Source organism: Calidris pugnax, unplaced genomic scaffold (genome assembly GCF_001431845.1).
Source record: "Calidris pugnax isolate Ruff unplaced genomic scaffold, ASM143184v1 scaffold13, whole genome shotgun sequence".
In the NCBI taxonomy this organism is placed as follows: Eukaryota; Metazoa; Chordata; class Aves; order Charadriiformes; family Scolopacidae; genus Calidris; species Calidris pugnax.
This window is the reverse complement of record NW_015090810.1, coordinates 15,080,784-15,102,209: the sequence shown is the minus strand read 5'-3', so window position 1 is coordinate 15,102,209 and position 21,426 is coordinate 15,080,784. Positions and strand designations below refer to the sequence as shown.

Here is a 21,426-nt window from a genome sequence, read left to right as displayed (position 1 = left end):
TGCAATTCCTTTTATGCTACAGGCAATGCAGCTGCAGAAACGAGACCTGGATCTGTGTATCCAAAGCCCAATTATGTTCCCAGGTCTGTCCCTTGTGGTCCTGTTGACACTGCTCCATCCTCATCAACTCTGTAACGGGTATGTACCTTGTCTACTTAGCAGGTTCTGGAATGAAAGCTCTCACAGCACTCAGGATAGCCAGGATAGCTATACACATGCTCTGGTCTCTCAAGTCATTCATCTTCAGAAACAAGTGTTTTGCTGGGTTAAGAAGATTGAAAAGATGGATAAGGAAAACATTCCATTACACTTTCTTCCTTTAGCATCATGTAGACTCAAAAGGTCTTGATGACATAGTTGAAATAGAGAAAAAAACAAAGGACTGGGATGGAACCTACTACCTGTAGTAGAAATCAAGACTTTTTGTGATTTGCAAAGTAAAATGTGAATGACGGTTTCTACCTACTAATACTTTAATCATCATTACTTATTGTATTGTTAGATCTGTTGGCAAAATTACCCATTTAAAATTAAATTGACCTAATTAATAGCCAAGTCTTTCTGATTAAACTAAACAAGAAGTTTCTAAGTATACATGTAGTGAACGTGATGCAAAGACTACAATGGAAATTTCACCCCAAAGAGTTATAAAGTGTCAAAGCAAATAAAACAAAGAGCAATGATGAAAAGCAACAAGTAGCTGCAACTATGGGCATCCTTAAAATCCTCCTGTATATCATACCGCATATTGCTTTCTTATTGCAATATCAAAGTGTGCTGATGTTGTTTGATATTTATTTCAGGTTAGTAATTGTAAAGCATTCTGAAACAGAGAGGCAACATACTGAGTTCATTTTTAAAGTATTCTACACTTTAACTGCTCTGAATGTAAAATGTGCATTATCATTTCAATTACCTAGCACTAGGTTAAAATAGTTACATTTTGGTTACATTTTGGTTCTAAAAAAGGATGACTTTCCACAATACATTTGTAATTTTGTTCTTCAATTTTAAGCTACTTTTCATAGAGTATTTTTTGGGCAAGTCCCTCTTTCTTCCTCTTTGCTTTACCTAAAAATAATTCCAAGAAGGAATTTTCATCATCTGCTAGCTCTTACACCAATGCATTTTTCAGTCTGTAAAAACGAAGAAAGTCTCAACTCCATGCACTGCCCTATATTCATTTGATGTAAATGCTTGGTTCAACAACTTCTAACACAAAAATGCTGAACATTGAAATGTAACAATATTACTCCTAAAATTGAGTCCAAAGATCAATTTTTGCACCTAACTGCAAGTTTATCCTGATATAAATTAAAAGTAGTTTATCTGGAGTGCTGTTGCAGCCAGAACTGATTCTAAATTACAATCTATTAAAAAATAATGATATAATTCAAAAGCCATGTAATCCCTAGCAGTTTCATACCAAAATAATTTGTAGAAATGAACAAGGTGACAGAGATTCAGTATTTTAATAACCAATCAACAGCTATTAAATAACTCTGAGCTATATTCTACTGGCTGTTTCTTGACTAGAGTCTAAACAGAAAGTTTGAACATGAAAAACAAATTGTAGCTATACCTCCTAATAGAAGGCTTATGAAAGAAATATGCAATACAAATATTTTGGTAGTATGTCTACTGACTGCTCTTTGAACATTTTATTTATTAGTAAATTGCCATTCTAACCTGAGATCCAATAAAAGTAGGAGCATCCCTTTTCTGTGGTCTAAAAAACTTTGCAGTTGCTAGGCATGGAATTATAAAGAGAAATGGGAAGAGAAATGTGAATGTAAAGCTAAGACAAAATTTTAAAAAGATTATTATTGATACAGCAGAATAGAGAGTAGCAAGCCAGGGAGTATTTCTAAGTTTTCCTGTAAAACAAGAGACTTTTCAGTCTTCTTGATGTCACTTTCAGAAACTGTAAGCACATTTACATGACAATCGCTTGTACGAGTGTAGATGAAGCAATTGCAAGCAGTCTGTTAGAGGTGGGGGTTTTGCAAAAATAGGTTGATAATCAGCATGAAATTTTTAACGTGCAAGTTGAACACAAAACAGCTGTAGTATTTCCTCTGGCGAATCCAACTTAGAAAGTTGAGTTTCCACAGCTACAGAAGTTAGTCAGTGAACTCTGAGGAAAAAAAAAGGGATTACTCCTTCTAGAGGTTTTGAGTGGCTTCTGGGTTTGTTTTTGCCTGTTGCAATTTTTGCACTGGAGACACACAGCTAAAGGTTTTAAATTTGATTTTTGAAGATAATAAAGTAAAAAAGATAGAGGTCTTACCTGTGTAACCTCAGGGCCTTCTAGGTTTAAAGAAATGAGTATTGTGAAAGTTGAGTTAAACATCTGATGTGGAGAAGTAAGCAGTTCTATTTTACTTCACAGATCCTCGGAAAGCTTTAGGAGTTACAGCTTCCTGCCAGTATAAGTCACTTCTGCGTTTAGTTTTGAAAACTCACAGTATGACACTGCTTACTGCATGCTATTTTGGGTGCCCTGAGTAAAACTATGAACACAGGCACTTTTGTGCAAAACATCATAAGGCCTCTCTGATGTTCATTCAGAGTTCAGAATTAAAATGCAGAAGGCTCTAGCAAGCAAAATACAAGCTGATTTTCTTTTTCCTAGTGGAAAAATAAAGTACTCTCTGGCAAGTAACCAAGGTGGTGGGAAGGTAATTCATTTTGTGTGAGAGTATTTTGCAAGTGAAAGGGATATGCCCTCTGTTTAGAGATTAGTCAGGGAAACAAGTGATCAATTTAGAGTAGTCACAAAAGTTAGTCAAAGAAGAGAGTTTCTACAGTCTGGGGTTTGCCTTCCAGCCTTTTTTTCCCCCAAATAAATTAGTTTCTAGAATCATAAAATCTTCACAGTGAGAAGAAAACATATTCCCAAAGTATTGCTTTATGTCCTTAAATATTTTGAGAGACATATGAAATACATCCTTTTACTTTTCTTGCAACTATGTACAAAAGTTAATTTTTGTCTACTAGCCAGTGTATAATATATAAATTTAAAAAATAATTGAAAAATAAAAGAAAAAGACCATAAAATCTTGTGGGATAGTTATGCAACAGGTTATAATTTTTTCATAGAAATTAAGTTCTATCTTAAGTCCATTTAGGAAATTTTGAACAATAATTTAAGTATTCATTGTGCTCTCAAAAAGACATAAGGATATTTGGGGAATAAACAAGAACTGTGGATTACAGTAACACTTCTGTAATGATTATGGAAGACATACTTATGATGAGATAATTTAGAGCTTAGTGCTACATCATTATTAGCTCCAGGCCAAGAAGATTTCTGGGAAGTCTTAAATGGTAAAACAACAAACATGACATTTTTTCAGACTTAATATGTCCTATTAATGATAAAACTTTAAAAAAAACAAAAATAGTCTACCCCCACCCCCAAAAAACCCCCCCAAAAAAACCCAAAACCCAAAACTCAGCAGATTTTCCACTATGAAATTTGTAGCTTAAGGAAGAAATATGCCTTCAGTTCACAGATTATTTTTTTTTCTCCTGAAATTGCCTCTTTTAAACAGAAAATTTTGATATCTCAGGAAACATTACCTCTTTCTCTTCTTATTATCCAGTCCAAGAAAATTTAGCAACTGTTCCCATGAGGATATTGAAAAACTCTTGTCTGTGCTTTTGTCATGTATTTTTAACATATTTTTTTCTAGAAAGGAAAGAAAGTAAATTCTTGCAGACCTTACACAGACACTCAGGAATCTCATGACCAGAAAAGATGGTGAATGAGGGAATGTGATTCTTCAGCATACATAATACTATAAGGAAAGACGACTAGATAGTGTTCCAGATCAGAGAACAGCAGAGCAGAACACGGTCTGCAAAGAAAACAGTTCTGGTTGATGCATGTGCGTGAGCTCTGATACCTTGGCTAACACTGAATCACTGCTTACTGTATTTATGTCAGGGGAAAATCAGCTGGTTCCAAAAAATTAAAAATCTCCCTAATATCACAGACCTTAAAACTTGAAATGAATGGGCTTGAAATAACCCAGGAAAACTGTCCATCCGTTATGCTAATCGTGACACAGTCAGAAAGCCTCACACTCTACACCATCTGAGCAGCCGAATTACTTCTCAGCCTTTTGAGGATGATCTCCTGATAACTTATTGAGGATTATCTCCTCCTAACTGCTTCAGTATAAGTAATATAGTTTCTGTGTGAGAGTGGAAGTGAATACACAACTTTAAGAACTAGATAGATTGGCTACTTTTTGTTTCTCAAATCAGAGAAAACATGATAATACTATGCAGCTTAAGATTCTTTGATAACACTGTGTTCTTAGTAATGGTTATTTAATTATTTATGAAATTAGGTATCAAAAACTAACTGACAAAGATTTCTGGTGCTCTTAACTCAAGCATTTTTGTCTGTGCTAGGCAAAACTTGGTTCCTTTGTCTAAAACTTGATGTTAGATCTGAGTGAGGGAATCAATGTAAACTAAGATCACGTTTTCATATCTTCTGCACCTTTTATCATGCTTGTTTGTTTTAAGAAACAGGAATATTTGGGGAGAGCTGCTATTCAGTAAGAGTACCTGCGTCATATTTTTGGTTCTCTGCCCAGGGTGAGGTATAGCAGATGCAAAATAGAAAAATGGGAAGAGGAGAAGGACACTTTCCTAAGATCTGTGGAAACTGAAGAAGTGTAATTGGAATTCAGTGATATGTTACTATTTATCACCTGGAAAAACAGCTTTTTTAATGACACCGCTTCTCACTGGCTTTCTAGCAGTACAGAAAAGGTGATGTTTCATTCACCAAGTCAGAGTTAACTAGACATAGCTGTAAGTAAGGGGTGAAACAATTGTTGCCAGCTGGCAAACAAGATATGCTCATTTACTGAGAACGATGAATGTTGTCAGGATGTAGTATAAGTAAGATGTGTCATTTGAAGGGAACAGGAATGAGCGGTAGGAAGTGAATCAAAATGGAAGTTTCTTGGAAATGTTAGTTGAAGAACTGATAAGGCAAACTGGCCAGAATACAGGGGACTTCTGACAAGGTACAGATAGTATGCAGCAATAAAGAAAAAAATAAAGATAGTTGGGTAGCCCTCACCTTAAAAAAAGAAGTCAAATAAGAAGGTTAATTCACAAAATTATGAGAAAACATTTCTCAACTGAGAAGAAAACACATACTTATTCTCAGTACAGTGTCCCCATGTGACAAATCATTGCTGCTTCTCTTTGTCTAGGCACCTGTTAATGACAGGCAAGCTTTTTGATATTAAATTTGAAAAGACATAATATGAACTGTCACACATTAAAGAAAATAGTTACCCTGTTAGTTCTTTCCTGGTCTCACAGACCATGCTAATTCCTGCAGAGAGGGATCTCAGCAATATGCTAGCTTTCAGCATCCACTGTCAACTTGACTGTTGTCACAGCTTCCTTCCAAGGTTTGTTAAAACCTTAACATCATCTTGCTCCACAGGGGAGACCTGTCGTGTGCTAACAGCAGAATTAGCAGCACAGTCAACATGAATAGGCAACTCGGTTCTGAGGTAACACAGGAGGAGCTCTACTCATCACCAGAACAAAACATTACTGGAGGTTTGAAAGAGTTGAGTGAACTTTATTTTACCTAAATAAAGAAATGAGTTGTCATAAAGACAACTTCTCAAAGAATTGACAGAGAAGGTTCAGAATTCCAGTTAATCTGTTTGGAGTCTTCTCCTTTTTCATTATATTTATTGTGATTAAAAATAGGAATTTTATCCATCCAAAAGCTATAGCTTTGGATGGTGTTTGCTTGGGGTCAAGAACATCATAATAAAATTGGAATTAAAATACCTGTACAATTTAAAACTTGGTTACTGATCAGTCAATTGTAATATGATATCTATTAATTTATTTTAAAGTTAAATTTCTGCTCAAATATGATGACCAATCCTATTTTGTGGATATGTATATGTGTGCTATAATGACTCGAAGAAAAACAGTCCTAAGAATTTAGTAGAGTTAATTATAAATTTTAAGGGAAATCTATTCAATTTTTCCAGAAATTAAAGAAAAAATAAGGATGAGAAACCCTAGGACTTCTGCTTATTTTTAAACAGAATAAAGAACACTGAAAAAAAAAAAAAGGATTAAAAAAGGGTCAGTTCCCATTCAAGGGGATGAATGAGATTGCATCCTCATCTTTGACACTTGTCTAATTGGATGGATCTCAGAAGATTTTAGTCTCTTGGGTTCACTTACTGTTATTAGAGGTAACCAGTTCTTCCCTTAATCACTTTTCAGTATGAAGAGAATTTCAAATGCAGACAGATCCTCTGGCAAGGGCAAAGAGTTTTCTTAAAAAATTTTGGAAAATCAAAAGGGAGACAAAGAAACCAAAATAACAAAACCAGAAACAATAAAAAGAAAAGAGAAAAAAATGAACATATTTCTTTGCTTATTATTTCATTTATTTGTTCTTTAATTATTCTTCTACTGTGTTTGTGGGCTATATTTACCCAAGGCAGGAGTTTAAAGGAAGTTCAATGATGGGATTTCAGTTCTATCCACCTGAGGGGAGATTTCTCTCACAAAACACAGGGAAGGAAAAATAGACTTTATACCCAAAGCAAAACTAGATTTTTTTTCTTTGAAGATACTTGTCTCTAGAAGGTGAAAAACAGATTAATAAATTGCATGTATATTAGTTTGCAGAGAATAGGAAGTTATGGGTTTATCTACAAATGAAGTTGATTATTTTAAAAAGTTAATTGAAGTTAGTCAAACTTCTACCAAGTTTTATGGCAGGCTGCTATGTAAAAGACACATATGTAAAGACTTATCTAGTAAGTTCTGTCCTTGGTTTTTCCTAGGAGTACATTGCTCCCGTGAACTAAAACTGGGGGAAACACTTTTATAGATCGTTGTCATGAAACATAGGAAGAATGAAGTTTTATTCTTTGATTAGTTTTGGGTTTTATATGATATTTCCAACTTCCAAGTAACAGTTTATGAGCTTTGCAAATATATCATGGTAGGTTATTCAAATATTAATCTGATATCAGAGTAAGTTTAATTTACTCAGTGAGGGACAGAATTCAAGGCGATTCTCCCAAGCCACCTATATCGAAATCACGGCTCTTGTGTTTGGAATAAGCATTTGAAATGTGCATCAAGCTTAGCAGAATTATTCCAGGCTAGGTAAGCAGCCAGCACAACTATGCTAAAAGACGGAAAAGATGCTGTGAAAACAGCAGCAGTGAAGTATTAACAAGACCAGTGAGAGCATTTATGATGTCTTCATCTCTGGGGACTCAATACCGAATTTTGGGGGATTTGTGTTGGGTTTTTTTATATATTGTTGGAAACGTCACTTCTAGACGTGCTTTTTATATACTATGCTAAATGAAACCATTTTCTTGAATAAATTTGGTGGGATTTTTTGTTCCACTTCTTTAATAATTCTACTGCAACTAAAATTCAGTTCCCACTAAAATACCTTATATATCACAGCTTCTAAGAAGTTAGAAGTTACACGAAGCAGTGTAAATGCAAAAATGCATGGATTAATCTACAATACCAGTGAGACTCTTTTTCATGGAATTGAAACCAGTTTCAAAATCTCTTTGCATCTTATTTTTTTCAATATTTAATGATCAATTTGTGTGGTTTTGCATTTTTCCCATACGATTCTGTGATTTGTGTTTTGAAAACCTTTTTTTTTTTTCTTTTTTTTTTTTTCTTCTCCCTCCCCTCCCCTCCACCCTGAGGGAGAAGAAGTTTAATGAATTGCAACAAAGTATAATTACTTAAGATAAGTGTGTACTTAGTAGTATGTGTGAAAAGTCTGTGGAAATGGTGCATAGCCTTCTTAATTAAAAGAATCTGAATACCACACTGTAATGAGACCCTTTCAAAAAATGATTTCTTTCTCCTTTCCTTTCCTCTTTCCTTTTATTTTCTCAGTGAATATTGTTATGATAGAATACATTGTGTTTGGAAAACAATATGCAGGCAACTTATCTTTTCCTGTTTAAATTTCCATCACAAGATACAATCAACAGGAGAAAATTCAGAGCAGGAAAATCTTCAAGATGATCCCCTGAAGGAATGGAGCTCCCTTATTCTCTTACTGTTACATACTTTTTAGATATAGATTAAAAGAAATTGGAGATGTCGTCTCTGTCTTCAGTCCAAGGTCTCATGCTGATGAACACATCATAAGAAGGGCCTGAATTCAACTCACTTCTGTAAGTAACTAGTTCATATTCTCCAACGTGTCCTGCAGAGAGGACAGCAGCTGCCATCAGATAGAGCTCATATATAGTGCAAGTCGCAATTCAGTCATGAATTGTTATAAAATATGTTGAAGAATAACAAGAAAAATATTTCTTTATATTTAGTTAGATATGTAACCCTCATGCACTTTTTCACATACCTGATCAGGCTGCTACAAATGTTAGAAGGCTATTCTACCTCTATGGTAGGCAGCAAAGTAAATATTAGTGTACACATTTACATGTAGAAAACAATGAAGCATTAAGATAGAAGAAGTATTAGAAATATTAAATACAATTTCATGAAGATCAAATCTATAGCTGTGATTGGTCTGCTGCATTGTAACTTCCCAGTACAAAAACCGGTGTAGAGATTACATGGTCAGGTCAGCCTAATTTGGAAAGGACCTTTATGCACAAATTTCAGTGGCAGAAAAATAACCCCGTTGAATTAGTTCAACAAAACTAAATGAAATATTCCAATAGCAGAAATGTCAACATGTTTTTCATTTTTTTTCTTTTAATTAATCCCCGTGACATTTCCATTACAAAAATGAATGAAATTAAATAAAGCAATATAAAACAAAATGAACGAGTTTGGTCTGAAGAATTTTTTCATGTCAACATTTCATTCCATGTCCCACTAGCAAAATGAAAAGCCTTTGACGTGAGCTGCTAGGTAAGGAGAAGTTCCATATCTCATCCCTCCTGCCAAGAGGCAGAGGAAAGCAGGTGGTCAAATTTTTATCTTTTTGTTAATGGGTGATAAGAAGATGACATAACACAAGGCGTCCTTGCTCTGTGCTCCATGGCCCGCCCTTCATCTCTACATTTTTTTCATTTATAGGTACAGGATAGGGGAAAGCAGTAAGGCAATTTTTTTTGAGCTTTCTGGTTTTATAGAATGAAAAAATTGGCCTTTTCAGTTACCCCTGGAAAAAAGGTCTTTCGGTCAGCAAGAATGAAATTAGAAGAACCTTGCTTCGTTTGACACCAATTCCTCTCCCTCCCCCACATTTTTTTAATAATGTTCTCTCTCTTTTTAATTCACTGGAAAAAAAAGGGTTTGGTTTTGTTTTGTTTTTTTTTCAAATTTGGTTCTGCATTGAAGGTTCAGAGGTAGACTTTTTGGCACAAGAGAATTAAATATGAAGTTTACAGTTGCATTCTAGACAAAACAATTTAACCTCAACTGTCATAATAATGACACCAATTCTAACTTGTCTCTTGATTGCTTGCACCATAATTATACATATTGCCAACTGAAAGGATTGCTGGTTTAGTTAAATAAAATAATTATTTTTAAAAAGGAAAAAAATCTGAGTTCAAAGCATTTTACCCTCCCAAAAAGAGGGTAAAATCCTGACTTGTTCATAAATAATATAAATTTTTACATTTGTATATTTGGGTTCGTGGGTTTTTAGTTGTTTTTTTTTTAATGTTACCATAGTTGTTATTCAAGAGTTAACATAGCATAGCTAACACAGATTTATAGGTGGTATAACATAAGTTTGTCCTATATTTAAATGTCAAAGACAGGTCAGATAGCACTGAGTAACCACTGCTTGTAAAATGCTCCTATTTGATCTGTGAGCAGGATGGGCAGATGTAAACTTATCTAGCTTCATTGACTGCTGTGTAGTCTGCACCAATTAGACCAGCTGAAGACACTGACGTAAATGCTACATGAGTAAAAGCATGGAAATGCATTGACCTCTAAGAGTCAGAGCCACAGTCAACCAACAAACAAGACCTTGTGCGATGAAATCTGAGGAGAAAAACCAGCCTGGTTACACTGAGGCATTTTACAGTAAATTAAAAATATTCACAGAGGCTCTTCCTTTTAAAACTATCTGTTTACACGTTTTACCATTTGGTACCAAGGATACAAGATGTTTATGTGGAATCAATTTTTATGTATGTGTGTTGTGAAAGGGCTTTACCCACTGGACAGTGAGGAAGGGATAGATGTCTGTAGTTGATAATGGTGTAACAAAAGGACAATGAAAATACAGTAAAAATATAAACTAAAGATTTTAAGCTGTTTTATTTTTAGGGGGGAGACGGGTATGTTTTCACAAAACAAGAAAGAATAAACAGGAAAGCTGTGTAAAGATGGAGAAGTGATCTTGTGAGTGACAATTTCACAGTATTTAGGAAACTGTCTGCCAGGTACTGGAGAACAGAAAAGAAACAAAGGACAAAAACCAAAACAAAACCCTAAAAACCAAAATCCCAAAACTTTGAAAGAGAGAGGGGAGAGGGAAACAGTCAGATCTTCTCTCCACAATTATGCAAAAATCTAGCCAAAATTAAATATCTTGTAGATGCAGTAAGTAGGCTGGGATGGCAGGGAGAGACTGACTATTCTAAATTAAGAACATCCAGTTCATCTTTCCAAGAATAAACCAGATGGAGAAACTGTGACTGGATTGGCCTGGACACTAGCCAGATGGAGGACCAGTTTTCTGGCTGTCAGTAGAAAGGGGAGAGCAACCTGTGAGAAGCACAGCAAGGTCCCAGACGGATGAAGATGTGGGTAGCCCAGGAGCAAGGTCAGCCTTGCCTTGGGTGCTAGCCAGCTCACCCGCAGCCAGATGGACAACAGCTCGTGCAGCAGTCAGGCCACTGCCTTCAGGAGCCATCCCACCTCCCGTGCAAACAGCAAGGCTGTGGGGTTTGACACAGGGAAGGAGGCTGATAGGAAAAGGAACTATAATTGCCACTGGATGACTACTCTTAAGAAAGGGTTTAGGGATTCAGAAAGTAAAATCTAGGAAGGGTGCAAAAGAGGTGCACTTGAATTCTGTTGTTTGATACAAAACACTGAAGCCCTGCTTTCTGTTTTTGACCTTGGCCAAGTACCTTGCCTCCTAAAGTGCAGAAGAAATACAGTATTATTTACTCAAATTGCCAGTCTCAAATTTGACTGTTCCTTACAGAGCTTAACAGTAGCATTCATATTATTATTGCTATTAAACTAATTGAAATATTTGATTTTTATTTCACAGGGAAATAAATGACACATTTTTCAGTGTTCAATTAAGATAAAAAAATATGGCAGAATTATCATTAGTATAGTACTGTCATTCATGAATGTTTCTGTTGTTTTAATTCCAATATGACAAATTGAAATAATGTTCAAATTGCAGCCTCAAAATAGTATAACTGACCATTAGGCATAATTTATTTCTAGGCCTTGGTTTTTTTAGTGATTATTTTATAAGCAGTAAAGGTTAAATCTTCCTTTCTCTTCAACAGAAATGCCATGCCTGTATCCAAATGCAGATTTGAAATCTGAACATAACACTTTATACCATAAAACTGCAAAGATCCATGAGATAGTGGAAACTTGAGTTAATAAATCTAGAAACTAAAATTCAGAGGTGATATATAGGTAGCTTCTTTCACAAGTACCAATGTACCAAAGGTACCAACAGGCAGAGTTTATCTGCCTGATTACACTTCTGAGCTTATGTGATTGTATATACCCTCATAGAATTGATCTGCTTTGCAATAAGATAACAGACTTTGGAGTAGTAATAAGTATAGCTCCTTATTTTATCCCTCATCTTAATATCAGTGACATGGTGCTGTGTGTGCTACAAAACTAAACATGTCCTGGTATGCAGGGCCCCTGTATGCTGTGGAAGATTTTCTTGTGATGGAGGTTACTTGGTTGGAGTACGGAAGATCACTGAAACTGGTATGAAGAGGAATATCAAAGCTAAACTTGATAAACAGTGTACCCATAGCTGTATAGTTCTCCACTACATTGTATGGGCTTGCCAGCTTGGTTTCTTCCAGCATTGGTATCTCCATTTTAACATCTCTGTAGAATCACAGTTGCCCAGTGAAATAAATTCTTAAATCCAAATATTGTTTCAGATCTCTGCTACCACCAGTCTGGGTTGTACTTGTTATGAAGAAAGCAGCAATTACAACACTTACAGCTCATTAGTTTAAAGTATGTTACAGAAAAAAAAAAAAAAGTCAAATGGCATATGGCATTGCAAATTCTGTCTTACAAATATGCTCCAGGCCTTACCTGGAAAGAACAACTTCTGCATAGTCCCCCACAGGGCTCCATATTAATTGAAAAAGTGTCTACCATGCTGGAGTCCACCAAGACAATCAGTTAATCAGAGTTCTGTTGTCAATGCCCTATTGGCTGACTTTGGAAAAATAAATCAGTCAGTTTGTGATCCTATAAATCAACTTAAAGCATCTTCTTATGACCATCTCATTCAAGAAAACAAACACAGCCTTCTAACTCAGCAGAATGACATCATTGCTTATAACAGGTTACAGACAGTGTTGAGAAAACAAGACATGCTCTAGGACTTACCAGGCTTCGTCTGGACTCATCTCTGAAGACCTTTTCTAACTTGTTTGACCGTAAAAGCACTTCTTCAATGATCAGATTAATAGTTATCCGTTCTTATTTTATCCTTGTTTAGCTTTGTAAAATTGTATAACTATGTGTACACATGCATATATTTGTGTGCACAGCGATATACATTTTGCTAGTTGCTTGATATTCATATTCAGCAGCTTTTTGGTGTGGAATGAACTATCTGCAACCATGGAGGAAAATACTGCATACAGGAAAGGAGGCACAGGATAAAAGCCAAGGCCTTAAAATTACGGGCATAGGATGGCACCTGAGATGAGACACCACTGTTCATGGAAAGAATGCACACCTGATAACCCAGCTGAACATGTAAAACATATCATATATAATGCATTTGGATATCACAGCTCGTCACTCACCAAAGAGACCAGCTCCAGGGTAGGTAAGTCCACACTGGGGAAGGGAATTACAGCAAAAAGGGCCAGCAAAGGGCTCTTTTTGAGGGCTTTTTGAAGCCGGACATAGCGGCCAGCCTGTGCCAGAAGCCAGCAGCTTGTGGGCAGGCAAATGAGGAGGCATGGGCAGACCTAGCACCACTGGAGGCAGGTAAACGAGATAAACGAGGCATTCTCACCAGGACCACTGCCCCTCTCATTAAAGAAGCCTTTCGGGACTGACTAACCAAGCTGTGAGTGGGCGTCACCTGGGAGCACCACCACAAGGGTGGCTTCTCTGGCCAGGCAAACCGGGTGCAGCCCGACAGTCAGCAGTCTGCACTGAAAGACTGCCAACTCGCCAAGGAAACAATGGTCTCCACTCAGAAGAAGACTATGGCTCAGCACTCACCAGTTCGGGTGTAGCTTCCCAGACGGAGCTCTCCTAGAAACACAATGCCACCCAAACTTCAGGCTGCAGGGTGTGCCCTGCTCTTATGTTGGTGTGGGATGGTAATGGTGAGCATGCCTGCGGGAGGTGTGCCCAGGCAGAGGAGTTCCTCTGCTCAGCGATGGAGCTCAGGGAGGAGGTAAGCAGGTTGGAGACCCTCAGGGAATGTCAGACCACCCCCACATTAAAACATCTGCAGTGAAGAATAAAAGACAGGTCATTGCCATAGGCGACTCACTACTGAAGGGAGCAGAAGGTCTGAGATGCAGACCAGACCCACTAACTAGGGAGGTCTGCTGCCTCCCTGGGGCCCTGGTTAGTGATGTAAAGAAGACATGTAAAGCTTCCTCTTCTTCTGTTTGTAATGTCACATATCACAAAATTTACATATTATAGATTAGTACTTTTTTCAAACTAAAATTTTACAACCATTCTTAAAATAAGCAATATAGAAAGGGAATGTAGAACTGTTCAAAACATAATTTGTAAGTAATAAAATTAACATTTCCTATTACAAGGAATAACATTCATTCTCTAGAGGTCAATAATATGACATTTCATTTTTAGTTATATTTGACTTTCTGCCCTTTTTACTTGCAGGACCAATTCAATGTCACAAACCAACTCACTCTTTCATATTACATCTTTATTGCTTGATTTTAATTCATAAATCCTTCAAACTACTAGAAATGCAATTCTGTAAAAATTAAGGGCACAGCTCAAGAAAGATTTTTTTTTTTGAAGTGCTACTTCACTAGTTTAATAATACTGTTAGTTTTTCATATTATATGAGGTTAAGTTTAGGAGACTAAGAAACAGCATTTTTGTAGTGTTAGGTACTGTACATACAGAGAAAAGAGTAAGTTTCTTCATCTGAAAAATATGTAATCTAAATATTTAAATGAAAAATGAGAGTTCTGCTGCTCTTTTTAAAGGTTAAGTCTGAAATTCATAAATTTAAAAAAAAATCATAATCTGTATATGATCTGTTTATTTTAAGCATAACAGGGAAAATTGATTTTTCTATCAACAGTAAAAATCAAGTTTATATGTTCAGACCAGAGCACTCTCAGTGCAATGAACTTGTCATCTTTGAATCGTCCAATATCTGTGAATCTGAAAAGCTGCAGAGTTTCCAAGAACATATGTTTCTATAAGAATATTTTTGAATAGTTTTGAATATTCTGCTCAGTGACGCTAGCAGATCAGAAACAGGAAAAAAAGTTCTGAATTCCTAGGTTCTGTGTCTTGCCATTCAGGAAGTGTAGCTATAAGAACAAATGAAAACCAGAAGTTTAGATTTTCATGGACATTTTTAACAGTAAAAAATTGTGTATCTATGCCTATCTTGTATTCAGTTCTTGATTAATTCAAATTACTTTCTGTGTCTATAAGGAAAAAAAAGTTAAAAAATATGTGTTACACCTGTAAAATGTATTTTGACTGTATTTGATTGTATTTCTACTATATTGGTCACTTATACAGGCTTACAAGCTATGTTAATAACTTAATATAATTTCCAGCCTCCTTTATCTAAACTGTAATAAACTTAACAAGGATAAACACTTACAACCATCTCTAAAAATATTTGTGCATGACCATGGCTTTCTGTGACAATGTTTATGTCCATAACTTTCAAGGTTACTCGTTATGTTCAGCAGAAAATTGGAGTAGATCCAGTATCAGTATGGAAGCAATTGCAGAAACATTCCAATAGCCACACCGGATGAGGCCAAGGTCTAGCTAGAATAGGAGCCAGACTTCAACAGTGGGTAATGTTAACCCATTCCAGGTAGTTATACAAATGATGTAATAAGTGACTGTGGGATAATGTGATTCCCACTTCTTTTTCTGAACTATCTGTACCAAGAGCTTGATCAAATCCTTAGGTTTTTTCAGGTTTCTCCAACCTTATTTTGCAGACAGAGAAAGGCAAAAAATGTTTCTTACAGAGTAGGGTAGATCTGGAATAAAGTTCACTTTCCCCAAAAGGCAGCAATACTGCACATTAACCTGAAAAACTGAAACCTTTCCACAGAATAAGTTGAAAATGTGTGTCATGTGTGTCACTGTGGGGGGTGAGGGACTCTGCTTGGGCACAAGGACTGGTAGGCTGCATTTCTTGAAGAAATGGAGAGTAAGCTAAGATCTGAGTAAACAACTACAGTGAAGTTCTAATATATATAAAAAAAAAATTAAAAAAAAATTACTATCTGGACCATAACATTCAAGATTTGGGTTCAGAATTGTTCTATTTCTTGTATTTGGAGCAGGTCCATTAGCAGTAGAGGGGCTGGAGGGATTTCCAAGCCTGATATAAAGAAAGGATCATAAAGGTGCCTTGCCTTATATTAAAAATGTTACAGTAAAAGGCTAAAACACATGCCTTTCCAAAGTACAGCTACACACCCTCCCCCCCCCCCCCCAAAAAAAAAAAAGGAATACTCCGCTCTATGTGGAAAAGTAACACTGTTAGATATGCAGTACAGATATCCCCAAGTTCCAGTACATCCAAATTCATACTCAGGACAACATGGTAATATGTCATGATTGTTGCTTTTTTGCCAGACTTAAAAGAAAGTTGTCAATGGAAGCAGATAATAAAGAGTACTTTTCACTCCCTCAGATATATCCAAGGTGAGACAAATAGTAATCTATTATAAACTGAGAATCAACTATACAATAAAAGAAACAAAATCAGCTTTCTAGTAAAATACAATGATATGAAATATAACTTGATATTATATTGGAAGACTGAAAGAGGGTACTTATTTTTAAATATTGCACCAAATTAAGGAACAGTTGGTATTTGCAAAGAACAGATGTCAAAGATCATTATTATAACCAGTGGCAATATTCTATCTTATATTAAGCAACATATTAGCACAAAATAGTGTGATAGCAAAAGGAAACTTATGTTGAAAACACTCACATGAAGGGCAAAAACCGTCTTGATTAATGTAAATTGAGATCTAAAAAATATTGCATATACCTTAAATAATCTAACAGTCATATTTTGCTCATAAAAAGAGAAACTAGAAATAAAGTTCACGAAACTCTCTGAATCAAGAAAAAAGTGTAAAGAACCGTGGGAGTGACACCTTATTATGTGGTGCTAAGTGGGAAAGAGCTTCTCTCAGCTGCGATAGAGCAGATGGCAAACATTATTGTTGTGAACATCAATATCAGCATCCAAGTTACACGCACATTTTAACAGTGCAAAGGTACTACTCCCAATGGGAGATGTCACTGCCTGCTGCTACCCAACCAAGGAAAAGAACAACTTTTCCTGTACCCTGTTGTAAATTCACTGTTTTGGAATCAATGGGCCATTCGAAAGAGACATTAAAGGAATGATATGAAAATTGAAACCAGTAAAGCATCTAGCTCACAGCATAGGTAGCTAATACATGAAACAGGAAGGAATTACTTGCTAGAAAAACAAATACACAAACAAAACCTCCAGAAGAGTTTCCAGAAAAAAAACCCAAAACCAAAAAACCAATCCAAACTGTTTAAAGAGTGTGTAATAGCCTCAGTAACTCTGGGTTAGATCCAAGGGTGGTGGAGATGTTGTTATGTTTTGGCCTTTTTTTTAATTTTTTTTTTTCAGGACTGCCAGAAGCTGGAAAACAAGATGAGAAATTTGAGAAAGAAGTTTTAACAAAGGTCTTCCTTGATCCTCCCTCCTCCTACTTTTTTTTTTTTTTCTTTTTTCCTGCTACCACTGCTTTACGAAGAAGACATTATCCCGAGAATGTATGCACCTCCTTTTCATTGATGCTAGCAGCAGTCACCTCGGTACAAAGATTAGAAAAGCAGATAAATAAAAAAGTCTGGGATCACAAATTTCAGGCCTATAAGCTACTGTTTGGAAAAAAAAGCCCACATATCCATGTAAATTAGAATAAAGGCATCGGAGTTTTCCAAGTTTACATGGGAGAATCTCACTTGCAGCTTTGTGAAAGGTTTTGGGGCATTTTTTTCAGGCACTTATAATATCTTCTACAGCTTGAACTTGACTTGCTAGTCCCAAGTTTTTGTTTCAATATTGCTGCTTATTATACTTATATTTTATTTTTTCCCTTCCTACCTTCTAATAAAGAAATTGAAGTTGCAAGAACAAAAAAGACAGGAGAGGAAAGACTTACATAATATAATTCATACCAAAGTGCTGTAAGTGGCTCATTTAGATGTAGTTTTGACATATGGGCTAAATTAAGACTTTAAATAGTGCAATACATCTTTTAATGCAAAAGAAAGAGTATAAATGGGACTCAATTAATGAGCGGAAAATGTAAAAGACATTCTGGAAAAGCTATAAATTGCTTACTAAAATAAACCAGCAAAATTAATAGATAATGACTCTTGCAGCTCACTGTCATGTCCTCTTAACCACAACATCCATCAGAAAAAAACATGCTTACACCCAGTTATTGTACTTATTGAAACTGCATGGGTGAACACTGATGAGGATAATCGAAAGTCTCTTAAATTGCCAACACATAAGCAGAACTTTGGATAGAAAAAGTTAATCCTTCCAGCCCCATGTGTTCATGCATGACTCCCTGCTTCTGAAGTAACAGAGGCATCTATCAGCAAGCTCCTGAATCCTCAAAGTGAGGGGATGGCTCCTAGTCCCTCTTCCTGCTCCAGGGATGGTCTGCTGGCTCCCAAGTTGCTCCTCCTGCAAGAGGAGATGTCCTGCAGATGGATGGCGGAGCAACACCACAGTGGGCAGCCCTGTGGAAAGGGGAAAAGCACAGAGAGAGGCAGGGAAGGGGCAGGTCTCTGTCACAATTCACTGGGACTGGTGTAACAGCTTTTCTTCCCCAGGACTAGGGCGGAAGGGCACAAGGCAGCAGGACACATCACTGTGTGCTTAGCCACAAAATGATTTAGAAAACAGAAGGTTTTATTTCCTTTCCTATAAATGTTGATGCTACCACAATTACCATCTTCTGAGATAAATAATTCACTTCAGGCTTCAGCAACTTTATTTCATGCTTACAGAGGAAAAACCAATGAGGTGGTGTGATTATTTGTATTACTGCAGTGAATGGTGACTTTAGCACTAACATCCCAAACCCATGTAGAGTTCTGTTTTACATAGTACAAAAGCTACATGTGATAGTTACTATCTCATTTTTTATTAGTGAACTACCATCTAGATCTCCAAAAAACATCAGATTTACATCAGATTTCTTTTTTTTTTTTTTTCTTTTTAGATAGAGTCACAGAATCACAGAATGGTTGGGGTTGGAAGGAACCTTTGGCAATCATCTAGTCTAAACCCCCTGCCAAAGCAGGTTCACCTAGGGCAGGTTGGACATGAATGCATCCAGGCAGGTTTTGAATATCTCCAAAGAAGGAGACTCCACAACCTCTCTGGGCAGCCTGTTCCAGTACTTTGGCACCCTTGAAGTGAAGAAGTTATTCCCCATGTTCAGATGGTATTTCCTGCATTCCAGTTTGTGCCAATTATCCCTTGTCCTGTCACTGGGCACCACTGAAAAGAGTTTGGCCCCATCCTCTTGACACACACCTTTTAGATATTTAGAAACATTGATGAGATATCCTCTTACTCTTCTCCATGCTAAACAGACCCAGGTGTTTTGGCCTTTCATGATTAAGAGAGGTGCTCCATTCCCTTGATCATCTTTGTAGCCCTCTGCTAGACTCTCTCCAGTAGTTTGTTCTTCTTGCCCTGAACCCGGAAAAGGAGGGGCAAAGGGGGAGCTGCTTTCCTGCAGGTCAGCCCCTAAACTGTAGCAGTGCATGGAGTTATTCCTCCCTTGGTGCAGGACCCTACACTTGCCCTTGTTGATCTTAATTGGCTTCAGAACGTGTTTTTTCCTATTCCTGTTTTTGTGCCTTTGTAAGTTCTCATCAACAGCAGATAGCCTGGCATCAAAATTAGTAGAGACAGTGATTCTGATTTGCACTAGTCACTGGAGCAGCTGGATCTCATTTGAAACTCTCGCCCCATTCTGACTTGATTATAAGATCTGTAATAACATAATGCTTTCTGTCCTTTCTAGATCATGAAGACAGTCTAGCAAGGGCTGACCTCAACTTTCACATCTACATCCAATCTTTGTTCTTAAAAATCAGTGAAATAGAACAATCAATAGTTTTTCTTTCTTCAGAGAGGTTATTTCACTTTTGGATTAGTATTAATTTAAAAATATTTCTGAGGCTTCCGATCCTGATCAGATAGAAATTACGGTTTTAGGAACCTGTCAATGACTGTGCCATTTACTCCTCCACAGAATTAAATAACTATGTAAAGTCAACCAAACAAAAGAACAAGCTGGGAAGTTTGTTTCACATATTCACATAAATACATGCACTTTTACACTATTTGAGAGTGGAGTACTGATGCTGAAGCATAAGGATTATTTTTAATGTGCAGGTTTATCCATTTTTCAATAAAAGACCTTGCACAACTCCCAAATGCTTTTTTTTTTTTTTTGCTCGGAGATAAATAGCCTAGTGACACTTATGGAATATCCTAAAGTGCTTTACATCAACAAAAGTTACTATCATAGGTATTTGAGTGAATTTTTACTTCACATTGGATTATTATTTATGTCATCCCTGCAGATATATGGCTCATCTACAACATATTTTTGTTAAGATTTAATAGGTTATTTCTAATTTTCTTTGCAGTTTTTTCCCATAGTTGCACCAGTTACTAGAAAAAATAATATTTTAAAAATAGTGTACCTCAGTGACATTTTGTAGTGGAGAGTGTGTTTCTGCACTGTTAGAAGAGCAATATTTAGGAGATATTCTTATAAAGGCTGGAGTACTCTCTATTTTTCATGGAGTAGTATAAGAAACAAAATGACAGGCTGGGAGGAAGAACCTTGAAGTGGTAGCTACCTGCGTAGAAATGAAAAATGGAAGGAAAGAAGTTGAGTGACCTTGCTCTGTCATATTTGTGTCATACTCCCAGATCATGATCAATCCTAGGAGGACACAGGCACTTGTCTTAGTGACCTCAACTTGTTATTGCTGGTGGGTGTCAGTTACTGCTATAAAGAATAAAAAGAAAAGGTGGACTGATGATAAATAGAAAAGAATGGAGGGGAGAAAAAAGGAAGACAGTTGGACAGAAATCACCAGACAAAAAGAATCCTTGGAGAAGGACTGTTGGGCCAACGAGTGTCATATTTACTGAGTTTTCTTTCGGGTTTTTTTTTTTTTTTTTGGTGTATATGCACGTACAATTTCATGAAGCTTCATTCTCATGCCAAAAACTATATTTCACGTTTATGTACAACATACCACACTTTCTGAATTATTAAAATAAGAATGATTCTAATGAAAGAATAATTGAATTCAGCACTTACATGTCTCTAACAGAGAAGTCAAACAAAGAAATAGCTTAGCAATGCACAGCAATGCTCTGCAAAGAAAAGGAAACTTGCTTTGCTAATTGACTAAAGATCACATCAGAAGAAAGGGTTTATTCTTGGTTTCAGTAGACTGTGGGTTTTTTTGAACTCCAGTATTGTCAGAGAGATAAGTGAATAACTAGCAATGTCCCAAGTTTCTTCATTGTCTAATCTATCAGTTGTGGTTTTGATCCAAAGCAGAAACCCCATAATTGACATATTTTTATCTGTACTCCATTTTAAAACCAGAACAGCAACCAAAGAGCAACTCAAGATGTGAATATTTAGTTGCTGCTTCTGTGTAAATTGAAAGCAACCCCAAAATGAGTAATCTAGCTTAATGAAGTATGCAGTGATGATAATATTTGTTAAAAAAGGTGCAATGATACAGAAATAAGGATTAAACAGATGAAGAAAGATATAAAGATATAAAGGTCTAAAATATAAAAATATAAATATATAAAATAAACTCCACATTTCTTATCTAGCAGAGAATTTTCACCTCTGATGTTTACCTACA

At 36.2% G+C, this 21,426-nt stretch overlaps 1 protein-coding gene across 9 annotated transcripts in view; it reads right to left on the bottom strand.

The window, feature by feature from the left end:
* The window catches only part of CDH19 (cadherin 19, type 2), a 105,249-nt gene that overhangs the window by 62,932 nt on the left and 20,891 nt on the right, over positions 1–21,426 (bottom strand). For 4 of the 9 annotated variants that reach the window (XM_014938675.1, XM_014938679.1, XM_014938676.1 and 1 more), the window contains exon 1: positions 2,291–2,434. The exons of the other annotated variants lie outside the window; for them this stretch is intronic. The gene's annotated coding sequence lies outside the window, so the exon portion shown is untranslated. Of the gene's footprint in view, positions 1–2,290; positions 2,435–21,426 lie in introns of those variants that run through there. 9 annotated transcript variants of the gene reach the window in all.